The following is a 5,833-nucleotide window of genomic DNA, read 5'->3' as shown; positions in this document are numbered from 1 at the left end:
ACTGACACACAGCTGCTTCATCAGTAAAAAAGAGGCTTTACAAGCTTGCACCTACTATATAAAATGCATTTTGTTTATGACTATGCATCTTAAGTCAGAATTTATATACAAATATGTGCATACATTTTTGGAGTGCATAATTTATTAGTAAATTAGATTGAAACACCAGAAATATGAGGGAAATAATCATACACTGAAATAGTTCATCCTGAATGATGTGCTACTGTAGGAGATGTGGTTTCTTTGCTACCTATGTTCTCTGGATATGATTATAGCATTTGTAGACTTGGTGGTGATGAATTGAAGATAAAGGATGCTGAATAGAGGTGCCTTATTTTTAATTATGGTAGCTTGCTTATTTTGTAACATAGTGATTGAGTTGAAAGCGATCAAAGTACAATAATTGATCTCCCTTCTTCCTGGATGAGTGAGCAGATGATTAAGGATTGGTGTCAGCATCCCTGAACATTCGTTTCCAAATAAGCAGTGTTTAGCTATCACTTGTGTTTGAAATGATGTGGTGTTTTGGTTGTGGACCAAAGCTTTGAAGTGTTATATGGCCATCTCCTTTCCTCTGTGTAGCTCTCACCATTCAAACATAACAAATTTAGTAAAACAATAGTTAGATTGAGGCTGCTGCTTGCGTCCATGTGGTCTTCTCTGTACAAATTCAATGATCTTTTTGTTGTTTAAATTTTGGATGTGATTTTTATTTTTAACAGTTTTTAACTGATGTTCACGAAGAGTAGTGAGTACTTAGAACTGAACCACTAATGAAAGGAAATCCTATCTAAAAAAGTACATTTCTTTACAGGAGCTATGTCATGTCATTCTTTGGGCCCTCTGCTGGGAAAGTAGAATCAAGTCTCAAATAATGCCTTTTTAATTGTATCCTCTGGTGTTGTAGATGTAGGACTGTACTGTATAATACCTCTGGAAATATGAAGTCTCTTGTGCCTGTTTTATGATATATAATAGTTACTGTGCTATATCAGAGCTATTTTTTTAATGATGTTATTCTAGAATGTTTTCTTTTCAGATGATGAATGAGGAGCTTTAAAAATGGCTGCAGGTACCACAACAATAACAGAACTTCATTGTTTTCTGAGGTTTGGTTTTATGTTTTTTTAAAAGTAGAATGTGCTAGATGTCTATGTACTTTTTGTTTTGTTTTGATGACTGCAGAACTTGGAAAAACTGTTGCTAATTTTGATGCAAAACACAATGTGTTTGGTCTTTAGAGATATATAATTGTTGCTGTTATGTGCTATTGAGTCACCTGCAACTCATAGTGAAACTGTATACAACAGTTCTGAATCCTGCCCTGTCCTGAGCCAGTCTGACTCATTCCAACATATCTATCCCCATTTACCTAGATGCTGTATCAATCCATCTCATTCTGGGGCTCCCTCCTGTCCTTCCGCCCTTCTGAGCATGTTGTCCTTCTCTAAGAATTGGTCCCTCCTGGCCACATGCTCAAAGTATGTGAGGTGGAGCTTCAAAATCCTAGCCTCCAAGGATTAATTTGTTTTCACCCTCTCCAAGACAGACATGTTTGTTTTCTTGACAGTCCGTGGTATGTTCAGACTCTTCTTCAGCACCACAACTCAAAGGCATCAATTCTTCTGTCATTCTTAGTCACTGACCAGTCTCTGATGTATAGCAAGTAACTGCAAAGACCATGGAATAATGTGCAGCTTAGTGTCTAGACTGACATTATTACTTCTCAGTACTCTGGAAAGGTCCCTGACAGTAGATTTACCTAATACAATCCATCTCCTGATTTCCTGACTGCTGGTGCTAAAAGTGTTGATTGTGGAGCTGAGCAAGCTCTAACTGTTTACAATCTCAATCTCTTCTCTATTCATCATGTACTGCCAATTCAATTGATATTGAAAATTACAGTTCTTGACTTTTTACAGCAAGCACTTCCAATCTTCCTTAGTTTCAGCAAGCAAGGTTGTGTCATCTTTCTCCAATCTTGATATCACATTATGCATCATTTTTTATGATATAGATTGAAAAGATATGGAGACAAGATGCATCCCTGATTGACTACCTTCCTGATTTTTATATATAATTCAATTTTTTTAAAACTTTGACTGTGCTGTCAGCTTTCGAAAAAGTGTCCCAGTAGTACTATGTTGAGTTGGCATTGTACAGAAATTAACAGCCATATTAAAATGTTAAACTTAATTTTCCCCCGATTTATTCTATATGCAGAACAGATCATTCAGGAGACTTGGCTCTATGAATAGGAATGTGGCATCAGGATTGGAGGAACACACACCAACAACCTGTGTTATGCAGATGACACAACCTTGCTTGCTGAAATTGAGGAATACCTGAAGAATTTGCTTCAAAAGGTCAAGGTTTGCAGCCTTCATTTGCACTGATGCTCAACATCAAGTAAATAAATATTCTCATCACTGGGCTGATTGGCAGCCTCATGACAAAGAGTGAAGACATTGAGGTTGTTAATATCTTCAGTTTGCTTAGCTCTACAATCAACAATCTTGGTACCAGCAGCCAGGAAATCAAAAGATGAATTGCTTTGGGTAACTCTGCTGTCAGGGACCTCTCTAGATTACTCAAGAGCAACATCAATCTGGAGACTAAGGTGTACCTGATCTGGGCCATGATCTTCATAATTACTTGTTATGCATCAGAAATCTGGACAATGACTAGGAATGATAGAAGGAGAGTTGATGCCTTTGAGCTGTGGTGCTGTATATTGAATATACTATGGACTGCTAGGAGAATAAAGAAGTTCGAGCTGGAGAAGGTGAAAGTAGGCTGCTCCTTGGCGGCAAGGATTCTGAAGCTCTGTCTGACATACTTTGGGCATGTTGCAAGAATGGACCAGTCCTTGGACAGAGACATTTTTGGAAGAGTGGAGGAGCAGCGTAAGAAAGGAAGACCCTGGAAGAGATAGAGTGACTCAGTGACTGGCATAAAAAGGGTAGGTGTATCAGAGATAATAAAGTTGGCTCAAGATAGAGCAGAGTCCAGAGCTATTGTACATAGGGCAAGCAACTCAGTGGAACATATCACCACCACGACCACCACCATCACACTGAATTAAATAAGATTTTATCTACATAGGTTTAATAATAAAAGCCAATGAAGTATTCTCTAGATAGTTATCTTTTTCTTATTGCAATTATTAAAGTTATTCCTTTTTAACAAATGACAACGTTGCGCTATAAATCAGTACACCAAAGTATTTCTTTATGTGGAGCTTCTAATGTAAAATATCACATGTATTCAGGCATCTCTGTGAACATTTAAGCACATTCTCATTTAGATGCAGTCACTAATGGCTGCAACCAAGCTAATCACCTCTATAAAAACTGCTTGAAATGCAAGATTTCACCCACAATTAAATTCTGACTTGTTTTTCATCTCATGGCATCGCCTCATTTTTTGATTATTAAAAGGTTAAGGCAATGAGGTCAACAGTTTCCACACACTTTTTGTAACAGAATACTTGGCTTTTGTTTATATTCATTAGCCTATGACTTGCAGGGTCTACATTGCCCACAGGATTCCTGTGTGTCTTCCAAGGTCTCTCTTGTCTGTGCCACTTGTTCATCTGTAGTTTGCATCCAATACTGGGATGTCCAATGAGATATACAAAGATTTAAGTCTCACAGTCTTGGTTATAAAAGGAAAAACAGTGGCAGAGCAAAAATCAATCTTAATAATGCCTGAGGTGAAAAATTGGGCATATCTTAAGAGAGGAACTGAGAAGGTGCCATTCAGAAAAAGGAAAGTGCATCAGAATACTGACATTTTTTAATTAATGGTGGCTTTAGTAAACAAAGGATCTCTGATCGCCTAGTCCGTAAGGAGTTATTTGCTAATCTGAAGGTTGTGACTGTCTGCCAATTCAAATATACCAGCAAATCCATGGGAGAAAGATGGGCATCTCTCCCATGCAATTCTTAATATTTGATGACCCAAATTGATTCTGACTTGCCAGTAATGTTTTAAAATTTATTAATAAACAAGCTTTTATGTTTGTGATTTGTTTTCTACTTTCAAAAAATCAGATTATTCTCCAAATAATATCTATGAAGGCTAGGCTGCCATACTTGCTTGTGTGTCATGAGTGGGAAATATGAAGTTCAAGGCTAATGATCAAGCAGTTTGTCTAGTGTTCCAAGTTAGAGACAACATTCAGAAATATGAACAACTTGAACATAGTCCTCCAATTTAAATTCCAGTGACTTTCTGGTATAGTGAAGGCAAACAAAAATGGGGGAAAAAAGCTTAGATTTTATATCTTCCTTTGACTAAATAATGATTTAAAATAAATGATCATAAAATCAAATTTCTATGAGCATTAAAAAATTTCTCCAACAGGGTGAAAATAAAGTCTGTAGTTCCCACCCCCCAGTCTATGGGCTTTCTTTCAATAACACAGAAAATAATATTGGTGAGGATGGGGAGAGGTTGAAACTCTCATGCACTGCTGGTGCGATTGTGATATAATGCAACTGCTATGAAAGGCAGTTTGGCTTTCCCTCAAAAAACTAAACATCGAAATCCCATATAGCCTAGCTATGGTACTGCTAGGAATATATCCCTAGGAAATAAAAACTGAAATATAAATGAAGACACACACACATCTATGTTTATAGCAGTGTTATTGATGATAGAGGAAAATAGAAGCAGCCCAAATGCCCACCAACAGATTAATGGATTGAGAAAATGTGGTACATTGTATAATAAATATTATACAACACTAAGAAACATTTATTTGTAGAATGCTGTATAACCTAGTCAATGTCTCCCAGTCAGCATTATGCTGACTGAAATAACTCAATATTATAAGGATAATGTTGTGCAAGAAAACTATTGTGAAATTAGGAGGATAACTGAGGAAGATACACAAATTTTCGAAAAGAGAAGGGGATAAATGGGGCAGAAAAAGGGGAAGGGGGGAAATCACTAGGATAGCCCAAGTTCATGAGGGGAAGTTTCAATGAGGACTTGAAAAAAATAGGTGATAATAATAAACATAGATTGATAGTAATTCATTATATAAAATACAATGTACATACATGAATATATAAAATAAAATGTATATGAATAAAACACAATATATATGAATGATTGCATGTAAAGCAGTAAAATAAGTGGAAAAGAATAAGTGTTCAGAACATAGAACATAATGAAGTTAAAAGAACTCTGTTTAAAGAATTAGAGCACCATTTTCCAGTAACTTTGTGACAGGAACAGATATTAATTATTTTGGATATCCTTTTTCAGCCTGCAAAATAAAAATATATATATGACTTTTCCTCCCTTTCAATGATAGAAAATGAGGTGACTTTTAAAGTATTAGTGAAATATTAGCTTTTTGTATCATTGATATAGAAGAAGGGCATTATTTGTGATTAATGAAGGAGCTGATTAAGTGACTTCTTTTCTTTCTTGTATATCTTTAATAGTGGAAAGACTTCACTTAATCTTTGCTGGATCAGAAATTTCTCATAGAGGATTCTCCCCTACCTGTTACAAAGTGAAGTTCCTTTTGTTTTTCCTTCTCTCTCCTTTGTTTCTCATCGGTGTTAGCCCTCCAAGATTGACTTGGTGTGTAAACCACCATTTCTAAGCTTTTTATATCAGTGATCTTATACCATAATTGCCTTTTTTTAATGACTGACATAACAGCAAAATTTGTGCTGGTTTCAGCTGTGTTCCACAATATTTCACAAATTCTTGATCATTTTTTTAAATTTAGGTTGTTTATTTTTCATTTCAATGAACATCTACAGAGATTTTGGGATTCCATTCATTCATTGTTGCACCCTTCTCCCCGCAC

The sequence above is a fragment of the Elephantulus edwardii genome, unplaced genomic scaffold (genome assembly GCF_000299155.1).
Source record: "Elephantulus edwardii isolate Elephantulus edwardi_28Jun2011 unplaced genomic scaffold, EleEdw1.0 scaffold00287, whole genome shotgun sequence".
Classification (NCBI taxonomy): Eukaryota; Metazoa; Chordata; class Mammalia; order Macroscelidea; family Macroscelididae; genus Elephantulus; species Elephantulus edwardii.
This window is presented reverse-complemented; position numbering follows the sequence as displayed.